Source organism: Salmo trutta, chromosome 22 (assembly GCF_901001165.1).
Source record: "Salmo trutta chromosome 22, fSalTru1.1, whole genome shotgun sequence".
Taxonomy (NCBI): domain Eukaryota; kingdom Metazoa; phylum Chordata; class Actinopteri; order Salmoniformes; family Salmonidae; genus Salmo; species Salmo trutta.
Window position 1 is genome coordinate 49742194 of NC_042978.1, and position 14475 is coordinate 49756668.

The 14475-nt window shown below is 49.0% G+C and overlaps 1 protein-coding gene across 2 annotated transcripts in view; it reads left to right on the forward strand.

The window, feature by feature from the left end:
- Positions 1–427: 427 nt before the first annotated feature.
- Positions 428–14475, forward strand: part of LOC115158899 (lipoma-preferred partner homolog) — a 357166-nt gene continuing 343118 nt past the window's right edge. For both annotated transcript variants that reach the window (XM_029708324.1, XM_029708325.1), the window contains exons 1-2: positions 428–533; positions 13863–13943. The gene's annotated coding sequence lies outside the window, so the exon portion shown is untranslated. The remainder of the gene's footprint in view (positions 534–13862; positions 13944–14475) is intronic.

Here is a 14475-nt window from a genome sequence, read left to right on the forward strand (position 1 = left end):
GCATATGACTGCCTTACATGGACAAACATCTCCACTACAGAGGCATATGACTGCCTTACATGGACAAACATCTCCGTTACAGAGGCATATGACTGCCTTACATGGACAGACATCTCCGTTACAGAGGCATATGACTGCCTTACATGGACAGACATCTCCACTACAGAGGCATATGACTGCCTTACATGGACAAACATCTCCACTACAGAGGCATATGACTGCCTTACATGGACAAACATCTCCACTACAGAGGCATATGACTGCCTTACATGGACAAACATCTCCACTACAGAGGCATATGACTGCCTTACATGGACAGACATCTCCACTACAGAGGCATATGACTGCCTTACATGGACAAACATCTCCACTACAGAGGCATATGACTGCCTTACATGGACAGACATCTCCACTGACTCTCTGACCAGTTGCCAGTTCCAGCTCTGACGTCACTGCCTGCCACTCAGCTTCGGGGAAAATAAGTTTCACTTTCTTACTGGGTTTCAGAAACTGTTGATTCCTAGAAAGCCGAGGTAAGAGAAACATGGAAACCTGTTTCTTATTTGTATATTTCAACATAGGAGATTATAGAAATGTAGCTTTTGATGCCAATGTTGTTCGTTTTTTCTATGTAAAGAATGCAGAACAAATAGCTAAATGTTATTCCTCTTTGAGGTGATGGTTTGTTACTGTAGCTGAGTTGAAGTCGAGGGCGTGGGCTCCCCGGGGTCGAGACTTTATTTTCACCACTAAGCGAACTTGTTCCCTTTTTTTTTACAACCAAATATTGTAGCAGTAGTTTGAAGTAAAGAACATTTAGTAGTAGACAGTTGTGAATGAGATTGTATCGGTGTAACATTGTGTCCGTTGACGTGCATTCTGCGAGGTGGCCTGTATGACCAATACGGAAGAGAATGTTTCAGCTCTGGGACAACGTCTAGTATTGTTTTTCTCAGCCATAATACTTTGATTATTCATCATTTGAACAGTTTTGTTGAGACTGCGACAGACCTGTCAGTCCTGACGTGTGAACACAACCGTGGGTTTCTCGTCCTGAACAATGTGTTCTGTTGGTTCAGGAGAGCCTGTCTGCGCTGGCGCAGCGCACAACGTTTCCATGTCGGCATGACACTTCCTAACAAATCCCAGTTGTTTCAATCCATACTGGGCTTATTCAGCTACCGGGTAATAGCACACTTAACCCTAGTTCTTACCATAATAATCAATCATTGAATAGGGGTTAATGTAAAACGTAGATGCTTATTTTGTTTTTCATACTGACAGTTTTACAAAGACTCAATTTGCTCCCAATGCATTTCAAGAATGGAAATATGTAAGTCTTGGGACTAATCATCATGTCAACACACCAACGACATTGTTCTGTTCATCTCCAAAGTAGCTAACATGCTGCAATTTTAATACCTCCCCCTCAAGTTGCTGCCAAAGAGATTCATATCAATTCAAATCAAACTCTTACTTTGATATGAATTTCAAATCAATAACATCAAGGTCCCCAGAGAGCTCAGCTTGCTCATCAAACTGAATATATATCGGAGTCATCCTTCCTCACACATCATTAAACCCAACTGTCTTTAAGATCTCTGCTTTTTAAAAGAACACGTTTGACAGTCGTGGAGAAGGCATGCTCAAGTTAAAAGTGAAGTCCCTGAGCTATCTGCCTTGCTTTGAGCCCAGGCAGCACTACTACGAGGCTGAGACTAGAGGCAGTACCAGGCCTGTGTGTGTTTAATAGAAGTTTTTAATGGCTGTTGGGCTGGAAGGAGATGTAGAAATCTCAGATGAGATCGGGATACTGTACGACTGCAGAACAGGAGCTATGCATGTGGTACTAATATCCACCAGGGTTGAATTCCGGCCCACTATATTCTGTTAACTCATTTCCAGAACACTATTTAAGACACAGCATGTTATTAGTGTACATTTTTAATGATGAACTTCATAATACAGTTTGAAGATCCAATCTGAAGAGCTTGAGTACATATGGAGATATAGTGCAGTTGGAGCTAAACTAATTCCTAGTGGCTAAGTGCAGAAGAGAGAGCAGAGTGACTAATGTCATATTACACATACGGAGGAGCAGGAGGATTGATGGGTCAGCAGAGAGAGAGAGAGACGACATCCATCCCTCATACTCTGTGTTCCAAATGGCACCGTTTTCCCATGGTGCATTACTTTTGACCAAGCCCTTTGGGACAAGTAACTGTTCTGCCCTTCTCTGTTCTGTTCTGCTCTGGTCAGCCATGATTTATTACTGTGAAGGAACATGTATGCTGTAGGGGAAGGTCACTGTAGTACTTTGATTTGGTTGATATGACAGACTAGTCCTTCCTGTCCGTCGTACCCCCACCAACTAGTCCTTCCTGTCCGTCGTACCCCCACCAACTAGTCCTTCCTGTCCGTCGTACCCCCACCAACTAGTCCTTCCTGTCCGTCGTACCCCCACCAACTAGTCCCTCCTGTCCGTCGTACCCCCACCAACTAGTCCCTCCTGTCCGTCGTACCCCCACCAACTAGTCCCTCCTGTCCGTCGTACCCCCACCAACTAGTCCTTCCTGTCCATCGTACCCCAACCAACTAGTCCTTCCTGTCCGTCGTACCCCCACCAACTAGTCCTTCCTGTCCGTCGTACCCCCACCAACTAGTCCTTCCTGTCCGTCGTACCCCCACCAACTAGTCCCTCCTGTCCGTCGTACCCCAACCAACTAGTTGGTTGACATGACAGACAGGAAAGAGTAGCCTGCTCCTTGTACAGAGGTCAGTTTCAGGAGCACTGTATCATTAGCCTGGTCCCAGATCTGTTTGTGCTATTGCCAACTTTATTTCTCATGTTTAGCATGACAATGAGTGAAGGAGTTGACATGGTAGCACAAACAGACTGGCACTCAGGCTACTTTACGATGAATTCAGTGACATGAACTCTAAGGAAGGCTGGATCAGAATAGTGTCTGTGTTGGTGTTGGCCTTTGTACGAAGGATCACGTAACTTATCAGAAATAGAAAGACTTTGAACCTTGTAGTCATTGATTCTATTTCTATGCCAAGCTCTCCCTGGCCCAGCTCAGACAGTCCTACATGATGTATTTCTAACCCTAGCTCACCCTGGCCCAGCTCAGACAGTCCTACATGATGTATTTCTAACCCTGGCTCACCCTGGCCCAGCTCAGACAGTCCTACATTATGTATTTCTAACCCTGGTCCAGCTCAGACAGTCCTACATGATGTATTTCTAACCCTGGTCCAGCTCAGACAGTCCTACATGATGTATTTCTAACCCTGGTCCAGCTCAGACAGTCCTACATGATGTATTTCTAACCCTGGTCCAGCTCAGACAGTCCTACATTACATTTAAGTCATTTAGCAGACGCTCTTGTCCAGAGCGACTTACAAATTGGTGCATTCACCTTAAGATATCCAGTGGAAAAACCACTTTACAATAGTGCATCTAAATCTTTTGGGGGGGGGTAGAAGGATTACTTTATCCTATCCCAGGTATTCCTTAAAGAGGTGGGGTTTCAGGTGTCTCCGGAAGGTGGTGATTGACTCCGCTGTCCTGGCGTCGTGAGGGAGCTTGTTCCACCATTGGGGTGCCAGAGCAGCGAACAGTTTTGACTGGGCTGAGCGGGAGCTGTGCTTCCTCAGAGGTAGGGAGGCGAGCAGGCCAGAGGTGGATGAATGCAGTGCCCTTGTTTGGGTGTAGGGCCTGATCAGAGCCTGAAGGTACGGAGGTGCCGTTCCCCTCACAGCTCCGTAGGCAAGCACCATGGACTTGTAGCGGATGCGAGCTTCAACTGGAAGCCAGTGGAGAGAGCGGAGGAGCGGGGTGACGTGAGAGAACTTGGGAAGGTTGAACACCAGACGGGCTGCGGCGTTCTGGATGAGTTGTAGGGGTTTAATGGCACAGGCAAGGAGCCCAGCCAACAGTGAGTTGCAGTAATCCAGACGGGAGATGACAAGTGCCTGGACTAGGACCTGCGCCGCTTCCTGTGTGAGGCAGGGTCGTACTCTGCGAATGTTGTAGAGCATGAACCTACAGGATCGGGTTACCGCCTTGATGTTAGTGGAGAACGACAGGGTGTTGTCCAGGGTCACGCCAAGGTTCTTAGCACTCTGGGAGGAGGACACAAGGGAGTTGTCAACCGTGATGGCGAGATCATGGAACGGGCAGTCCTTCCCTGGGAGGAGGAGCAGCTCCGTCTTGCCGAGGTTCAGCTTGAGGTGGTGAGCCGTCATCCACACTGATATGTCTGCCAGACATGCAGAGATGCGATTCGCCACATGGTTATCAGAAGGGGGAAAGGAGAAGATTAATTGTGTGTCGTCTGCGTAGCAATGATAGGAGAGACCATGTGAGGATATGACCGAGCCAAGTGACTTGGTGTATAGTGAGAATAGGAGAGGGCCTAGAACAGAGCCCTGGGGGACACCAGTGGTGAGAGCACGTGGTGCGGAGACAGATTCTCGCCACGCCACCTGGTAGGAGCGACCTGTCAGGTAGGACGCAATCCAAGCGTGGGCCGCGCCGGAGATGCCCAGCTCGGAGAGGGTGGAGAGGAGGATCTGATGGTTCACGGTATCAAAGGCAGCAGATAGGTCTAGAAGGATGAGAGCAGAGGAGAGAGAGTTAGCTTTAGCAGTGCAGAGAGCCTCCGTGACACAGAGAAGAGCAGTCTCAGTTGAATGCCCAGTCTTGAAACCTGACTGATTAGGATCAAGAAGGTCATTCTCAGATAGATAGCAGGAGAGCTGGCCAAGGACGGCACGTTCAAGAGTTTTGGAGAGAAAAGAAAGAAGGGATACTGGTCTGTAGTTGTTGATATCGGAGGGATCGAGTGTAGGTTTTTTCAGAAGGGGTGCAACTCTCGCTCTCTTGAAGACGGAAGGGACGTAGCCAGCGGTCAAGGATGAGTTGATGAGCGAGGTGAGGTAGGGGAGAAGGTCTCCTGAAATGGTCTGGAGAAGAGAGGAGGGGATAGGGTCAAGTGGGCAGGTTGTTGGGCGGCCGGCCGTCACGAGACGCGAGATTTCATCTGGAGAGAGAGGGGAGAAAGAGGTCAAAGCACAGGGTAGGGCAGTGTGAGCAGGACCAGCGGTGTCGTTTGGCTTAGCAAACGAGGATCGAATGTCATCAGCCTTCTTTTCAAAATGGTTGACGAAGTCATCCGCAGAGAGAGAGGAGGGGGGGAGGGGGAGGAGGATTCAGGAGGGAGGAGAAGGTAGCAAAGAGCTTCCTAGGGTTAGAGGCAGATGATTGGAATTTAGAGTGGTAGAAAGTGGCTTTAGCAGCAGAGACAGAAGAGGAAAATGTAGAGAGGAGGGCGTGAAAGGATGCCAGGTCCGCAGGGAGGCGAGTTTTCCTCCATTTCCGCTCGGCTGCCCGGAGCCCTGTTCTTTACATCCTACATGATGTATTTCTAACCCTGGTCCAGCTCAGACAGTCCTACATGATGTATTTCTAACCCTGGTCCAGCTCAGACAGTCCTACATGATGTATTTCTAACCCTGGTCCAGCTCAGACAGTCCTACATGATGTATTTCTAACCCTGGTCCAGCTCAGACAGTCCTACATGATGTATTTCTAACCCTGGTCCAGCTCAGACAGTCCTACATGATGTATTTCTAACCCTGGTCCAGCTCAGACAGTCCTACATGATGTATTTCTAACCCTAGCTCACCCTGGTCCAGCTCAGACAGTCCTACATGATGTATTTCTAACCCTAGCTCACCCTGGCCCAGCTCAGACAGTCCTACATGATGTATTTCTAACCCTGGTCCAGCTCAGACAGTCCTACATGATGTATTTCTAACCCTGGCCCAGCTCAGACAGTCCTACATGATGTATTTCTAACCCTGGTCCAGCTCAGACAGTCCTACATGATGTATTTCTAACCCTGGTCCAGCTCAGACAGTCCTACATGATGTATTTCTAACCCTAGCTCACCCTGGCCCAGCTCAGACAGTCCTACATGATGTATTTCTAACCCTGGTCCAGCTCAGACAGTCCTACATGATGTATTTCTAACCCTGGTCCAGCTCAGACAGTCCTACATGATGTATTTCTAACCCTAGCTCACCCTGGTCCAGCTCAGACAGTCCTACATGATGTATTTCTAACCCTGGTCCAGCTCAGACAGTCCTACGTGATGTATTTCTAACCCTGGTCCAGCTCAGACAGTCCTACGTGATGTATTTCTAACCCTGGTCCAGCTCAGACAGTCCTACGTGATGTATTTCTAACCCTGGTCCAGCTCAGACAGTCCTACGTGATGTATTTCTAACCCTGGTCCAGCTCAGACAGTCCTACGTGATGTATTTCTAACCCTGGTCCAGCTCAGACAGTCCTACGTGATGTATTTCTAACCCTGGTCCAGCTCAGACAGTCCTACGTGATGTATTTCTAACCCTGGTCCAGCTCAGACAGTCCTACGTGATGTATTTCTAACCCTGGTCCAGCTCAGACAGTCCTACGTGATGTATTTCTAACCCCTGGTCCAGCTCAGACAGTCCTACGTGATGTATTTCTAACCCTGGTCCAGCTCAGACAGTCCTACGTGATGTATTTCTAACCCTGGTCCAGCTCAGACAGTCCTACGTGATGTATTTCTAACCCTGGTCCAGCTCAGACAGTCCTACGTGATGTATTTCTAACCCTGGTCCAGCTCAGACAGTCCTACGTGATGTATTTCTAACCCTGGTCCAGCTCAGACAGTCCTACGTGATGTATTTCTAACCCTGGTCCAGCTCAGACAGTCCTACGTGATGTATTTCTAACCCTGGTCCAGCTCAGACAGTCCTACGTGATGTATTTCTAACCCTGGTCCAGCTCAGACAGTCCTACGTGATGTATTTCTAACCCTGGTCCAGCTCAGACAGTCCTACGTGATGTATTTCTAACCCTGGTCCAGCTCAGACAGTCCTACGTGATGTATTTCTAACCCTGGTCCAGCTCAGACAGTCCTACGTGATGTATTTCTAACCCTGGTCCAGCTCAGACAGTCCTACGTGATGTATTTCTAACCCTGGTCCAGCTCAGACAGTCCTACGTGATGTATTTCTAACCCTGGTCCAGCTCAGACAGTCCTACGTGATGTATTTCTAACCCTGGTCCAGCTCAGACAGTCCTACGTGATGTATTTCTAACCCTGGTCCAGCTCAGACAGTCCTACGTGATGTATTTCTAACCCTGGTCCAGCTCAGACAGTCCTACGTGATGTATTTCTAACCCTGGTCCAGCTCAGACAGTCCTACGTGATGTATTTCTAACCCTGGTCCAGCTCAGACAGTCCTACGTGATGTATTTCTAACCCTGGTCCAGCTCAGACAGTCCTACGTGATGTATTTCTAACCCTGGTCCAGCTCAGACAGTCCTACGTGATGTATTTCTAACCCTGGTCCAGCTCAGACAGTCCTACGTGATGTATTTCTAACCCTGGTCCAGCTCAGACAGTCCTACGTGATGTATTTCTAACCCTGGTCCAGCTCAGACAGTCCTACGTGATGTATTTCTAACCCTGGTCCAGCTCAGACAGTCCTACGTGATGTATTTCTAACCCTGGTCCAGCTCAGACAGTCCTACGTGATGTATTTCTAACCCTGGTCCAGCTCAGACAGTCCTACGTGATGTATTTCTAACCCTGGTCCAGCTCAGACAGTCCTACGTGATGTATTTCTAACCCTGGTCCAGCTCAGACAGTCCTACGTGATGTATTTCTAACCCTGGTCCAGCTCAGACAGTCCTACGTGATGTATTTCTAACCCTGGTCCAGCTCAGACAGTCCTACGTGATGTATTTCTAACCCTGGTCCAGCTCAGACAGTCCTACGTGATGTATTTCTAACCCTGGTCCAGCTCAGACAGTCCTACGTGATGTATTTCTAACCCTGGTCCAGCTCAGACAGTCCTACGTGATGTATTTCTAACCCTGGTCCAGCTCAGACAGTCCTACGTGATGTATTTCTAACCCTGGTCCAGCTCAGACAGTCCTACGTGATGTATTTCTAACCCTGGTCCAGCTCAGACAGTCCTACGTGATGTATTTCTAACCCTGGTCCAGCTCAGACAGTCCTACGTGATGTATTTCTAACCCTGGTCCAGCTCAGACAGTCCTACGTGATGTATTTCTAACCCTGGTCCAGCTCAGACAGTCCTACGTGATGTATTTCTAACCCTGGTCCAGCTCAGACAGTCCTACGTGATGTATTTCTAACCCTGGTCCAGCTCAGACAGTCCTACGTGATGTATTTCTAACCCTGGTCCAGCTCAGACAGTCCTACGTGATGTATTTCTAACCCTGGTCCAGCTCAGACAGTCCTACGTGATGTATTTCTAACCCTGGTCCAGCTCAGACAGTCCTACGTGATGTATTTCTAACCCTGGTCCAGCTCAGACAGTCCTACGTGATGTATTTCTAACCCTGGTCCAGCTCAGACAGTCCTACGTGATGTATTTCTAACCCTGGTCCAGCTCAGACAGTCCTACGTGATGTATTTCTAACCCTGGTCCAGCTCAGACAGTCCTACGTGATGTATTTCTAACCCTGGTCCAGCTCAGACAGTCCTACGTGATGTATTTCTAACCCTGGTCCAGCTCAGACAGTCCTACGTGATGTATTTCTAACCCTGGTCCAGCTCAGACAGTCCTACGTGATGTATTTCTAACCCTGGTCCAGCTCAGACAGTCCTACGTGATGTATTTCTAACCCTGGTCCAGCTCAGACAGTCCTACGTGATGTATTTCTAACCCTGGTCCAGCTCAGACAGTCCTACGTGATGTATTTCTAACCCTGGTCCAGCTCAGACAGTCCTACGTGATGTATTTCTAACCCTGGTCCAGCTCAGACAGTCCTACGTGATGTATTTCTAACCCTGGTCCAGCTCAGACAGTCCTACGTGATGTATTTCTAACCCTGGTCCAGCTCAGACAGTCCTACGTGATGTATTTCTAACCCTGGTCCAGCTCAGACAGTCCTACGTGATGTATTTCTAACCCTGGTCCAGCTCAGACAGTCCTACGTGATGTATTTCTAACCCTGGTCCAGCTCAGACAGTCCTACGTGATGTATTTCTAACCCTGGTCCAGCTCAGACAGTCCTACGTGATGTATTTCTAACCCTGGTCCAGCTCAGACAGTCCTACGTGATGTATTTCTAACCCTGGTCCAGCTCAGACAGTCCTACGTGATGTATTTCTAACCCTGGTCCAGCTCAGACAGTCCTACGTGATGTATTTCTAACCCTGGCCCAGCTCAGACAGTCCTACGTGATGTATTTCTAACCCTGGCCCAGCTCAGACAGTCCTACGTGATGTATTTCTAACCCTGGCCCAGCTCAGACAGTCCTACGTGATGTATTTCTAACCCTGGCCCAGCTCAGACAGTCCTACGTGATGTATTTCTAACCCTGGCCCAGCTCAGACAGTCCTACGTGATGTATTTCTAACCATGGCCCAGCTCAGACAGTCCTACGTGATGTATTTCTAACCCTGGTCCAGCTCAGACAGTCCTACGTGATGTATTTCTAACCCTGGTCCAGCTCAGACAGTCCTACGTGATGTATTTCTAACCCTGGTCCAGCTCAGACAGTCCTACGTGATGTATTTCTAACCCTGGTCCAGCTCAGACAGTCCTACGTGATGTATTTCTAACCCTAGCTCACCCTGGCCCAGCTCAGACAGTCCTACGTGATGTATTTCTAACCCTGGCCCAGCTCAGACAGTCCTACGTGATGTATTTCTAACCCTGGCCCAGCTCAGACAGTCCTACGTGATGTATTTCTAACCCTGGCCCAGCTCAGACAGTCCTACGTGATGTATTTCTAACCCTGGCCCAGCTCAGACAGTCCTACGTGATGTATTTCTAACCCTGGCCCAGCTCAGACAGTCCTACGTGATGTATTTCTAACCCTGGTCCAGCTCAGACAGTCCTACGTGATGTATTTCTAACCCTGGTCCAGCTCAGACAGTCCTACGTGATGTATTTCTAACCCTGGTCCAGCTCAGACAGTCCTACGTGATGTATTTCTAACCCTGGTCCAGCTCAGACAGTCCTACGTGATGTATTTCTAACCCTGGTCCAGCTCAGACAGTCCTACGTGATGTATTTCTAACCCTGGTCCAGCTCAGACAGTCCTACGTGATGTATTTCTAACCCTGGCCCAGCTCAGACAGTCCTACGTGATGTATTTCTAACCCTGGCCCAGCTCAGACAGTCCTACGTGATGTATTTCTAACCCTGGCCCAGCTCAGACAGTCCTACGTGATGTATTTCTAACCCTGGCCCAGCTCAGACCGTCCTACGTGATGTATTTCTAACCCTGGCCCAGCTCAGACAGTCCTACGTGATGTATTTCTAACCCTGGCCCAGCTCAGACAGTCCTACGTGATGTATTTCTAACCCTGGTCCAGCTCAGACAGTCCTACGTGATGTATTTCTAACCCTAGCTCACCCTGGCCCAGCTCAGACAGTCCTACGTGATGTATTTCTAACCCTGGCCCAGCTCAGACAGTCCTACGTGATGTATTTCTAACCCTGGCCCAGCTCAGACAGTCCTACGTGATGTATTTCTAACCTGGCCCAGCTCAGACAGTCCTACGTGATGTATTTCTAACCCTGGCCCAGCTCAGACAGTCCTACGTGATGTATTTCTAACCCTGGCCCAGCTCAGACAGTCCTACGTGATGTATTTCTAACCCTGGCCCAGCTCAGACAGTCCTACGTGATGTATTTCTAACCCTGGCCCAGCTCAGACAGTCCTACGTGATGTATTTCTAACCCTGGCCCAGCTCAGACAGTCCTACGTGATGTATTTCTAACCCTGGCCCAGCTCAGACAGTCCTACGTGATGTATTTCTAACCCTGGCCCAGCTCAGACAGTCCTACGTGATGTATTTCTAACCCTGGTCCAGCTCAGACAGTCCTACGTGATGTATTTCTAACCCTAGCTCACCCTGGCCCAGCTCAGACAGTCCTACGTGATGTATTTCTAACCCTGGTCCAGCTCAGACAGTCCTACGTGATGTATTTCTAACCCTGGTCCAGCTCAGACAGTCCTACGTGATGTATTTCTAACCCTGGTCCAGCTCAGACAGTCCTACGTGATGTATTTCTAACCCTGGTCCAGCTCAGACAGTCCTACATGATGTATTTCTAACCCTAGCTCACCCTGGCCCAGCTCAGACAGTCCTACATGATGTATTTCTAACCCTGGTCCAGCTCAGACAGTCCTACATGATGTATTTCTAACCCTAGCTCACCCTGGCCCAGCTCAGACAGTCCTACATGATGTATTTCTAACCCTAGCTCACCCTGGTCCAGCTCAGACAGTCCTACGTGATGTATTTCTAACCCTGGCCCAGCTCAGACAGTCCTACATGATGTATTTCTAACCCTGGTCCAGCTCAGACAGTCCTACATGATGTATTTCTAACCCTGGTCCAGCTCAGACAGTCCTACATGATGTATTTCTAACCCTGGTCCAGCTCAGACAGTCCTACATGATGTATTTCTAACCCTAGCTCACCCTGGCCCAGCTCAGACAGTCCTACATGATGTATTTCTAACCCTGGTCCAGCTCAGACAGTCCTACGTGATGTATTTCTAACCCTGGTCCAGCTCAGACAGTCCTACGTGATGTATTTCTAACCCTGGCCCAGGTCAGACAGTCCTACGTGATGTATTTCTAACCCTGGCCCAGCTCAGACAGTCCTACGTGATGTATTTCTAACCCTGGCCCAGCTCAGACAGTCCTACGTGATGTATTTCTAACCCTGGCCCAGCTCAGACAGTCCTACGTGATGTATTTCTAACCCTGGCCCAGCTCAGACAGTCCTACGTGATGTATTTCTAACCCTGGCCCAGCTCAGACAGTCCTACGTGATGTATTTCTAACCCTGGCCCAGCTCAGACAGTCCTACGTGATGTATTTCTAACCCTGGTCCAGCTCAGACAGTCCTACGTGATGTATTTCTAACCCTGGCCCAGCTCAGACAGTCCTACGTGATGTATTTCTAACCCTGGCCCAGCTCAGACAGTCCTACGTGATGTATTTCTAACCCTGGCCCAGCTCAGACAGTCCTACGTGATGTATTTCTAACCCTGGCCCAGCTCAGACAGTCCTACGTGATGTATTTCTAACCCTGGTCCAGCTCAGACAGTCCTACGTGATGTATTTCTAACCCTGGTCCAGCTCAGACAGTCCTACGTGATGTATTTCTAACCCTGGTCCAGCTCAGACAGTCCTACATGATGTATTTCTAACCCTAGCTCACCCTGGCCCAGCTCAGACAGTCCTACATGATGTATTTCTAACCCTGGTCCAGCTCAGACAGTCCTACGTGATGTATTTCTAACCCTAGCTCACCCTGGTCCAGCTCAGACAGTCCTACGTGATGTATTTCTAACCCTGGCCCAGCTCAGACAGTCCTACGCGATGTATTTCTAACCCTGGCCCAGCTCAGACAGTCCTACGTGATGTATTTCTAACCCTGGCCCAGCTCAGACAGTCCTACGTGATGTATTTCTAACCCTGGCCCAGCTCAGACAGTCCTACGTGATGTATTTCTAACCCTGGTCCAGCTCAGACAGTCCTACGTGATGTATTTCTAACCCTGGCCCAGCTCAGACAGTCCTACGTGATGTATTTCTAACCCTGGCCCAGCTCAGACAGTCCTACGTGATGTATTTCTAACCCTGGCCCAGCTCAGACAGTCCTACGTGATGTATTTCTAACCCTGGCCCAGCTCAGACAGTCCTACGTGATGTATTTCTAACCCTGGCCCAGCTCAGACAGTCCTACGTGATGTATTTCTAACCCTGGCCCAGCTCAGACAGTCCTACGTGATGTATTTCTAACCCTGGCCCAGCTCAGACAGTCCTACGTGATGTATTTCTAACCCTGGCCCAGCTCAGACAGTCCTACGTGATGTATTTCTAACCCTGGCCCAGCTCAGACAGTCCTACGTGATGTATTTCTAACCCTGGCCCAGCTCAGACAGTCCTACGTGATGTATTTCTAACCCTGGCCCAGCTCAGACAGTCCTACGTGATGTATTTCTAACCCTGGTCCAGCTCAGACAGTCCTACGTGATGTATTTCTAACCCTGGTCCAGCTCAGACAGTCCTACATGATGTATTTCTAACCCTAGCTCACCCTGGCCCAGCTCAGACAGTCCTACATGATGTATTTCTAACCCTGGTCCAGCTCAGACAGTCCTACATGATGTATTTCTAACCCTAGCTCACCCTGTCCCAGCTCAGACAGTCCTACATGATGTATTTCTAACCCTGGTCCAGCTCAGACAGTCCTACATGATGTATTTCTAACCCTAGCTCACCCTGGCCCATCTCAGACAGTCCTACATGATGTATTTCTAACCCTAGCTCACCCTGGTCCAGCTCAGACAGTCCTACGTGATGTATTTCTAACCCTGGCCCAGCTCAGACAGTCCTACATGATGTATTTCTAACCCTGGTCCAGCTCAGACAGTCCTACATGATGTATTTCTAACCCTGGTCCAGCTCAGACAGTCCTACATGATGTATTTCTAACCCTGGTCCAGCTCAGACAGTCCTACATGATGTATTTCTAACCCTAGCTCACCCTGGCCCAGCTCAGACAGTCCTACATGATGTATTTCTAACCCTGGTCCAGCTCAGACAGTCCTACGTGATGTATTTCTAACCCTGGCCCAGCTCAGACAGTCCTACGTGATGTATTTCTAACCCTGGCCCAGCTCAGACAGTCCTACATGATGTATTTCTAACCCTGGTCCAGCTCAGACAGTCCTACGTGATGTATTTCTAACCCTGGTCCAGCTCAGACAGTCCTACATGCCTGCTCTCTCTTTCAGACGTGAAGAAAGAAGCAGCGACCTGGAGGAGACCAAAGAACCGTCGTACCAGGTGTTAGGTCAATACTTCCACAGGAAGAGGTAGGCGTAGTCATACTACAGTTGTCTTCCTGCTGTGTCCTATTGCTTCCTGCTGTGTCCTATTGCTTCCTGCTGTGTCCTATTGCATCAGTTGAGGTACTTGAGGAGTGTTGCCTTGGAGCTGCCTATAATGGTTTCAACCCTCCCTCCACTGTCCATTGGAACAGAATTTGGGTTGGGATTGGTGACATCACTCCTCAGCTTGAAATGTCTCCCTCAAATGCGATCTTTTCGCTGGCATAGCTGGCTAAGACATTGCCAAGAGGATGCTTGGGTGTGTTTTGCTAGAAAGAAAGAGAACACGTGTCGATGTACAGCGATGCCTGTTGGCTCAGCAGTACTGGAGGAGAGTCTCAGTCTCTAGTAATTACGTTGTGTTAATCACCAGCAGGCCGTCTGGGTGACAGACAGTGGGACTTCACGCTGTTAAATAGATTATTAGTACATTATTCATTAGTAACATGTTTGTCTTTAGCCTCTGTAGTGGGGGGGTCGACTGCTGGCCTGCAGGGTCGACTGCACTGCTGACTGG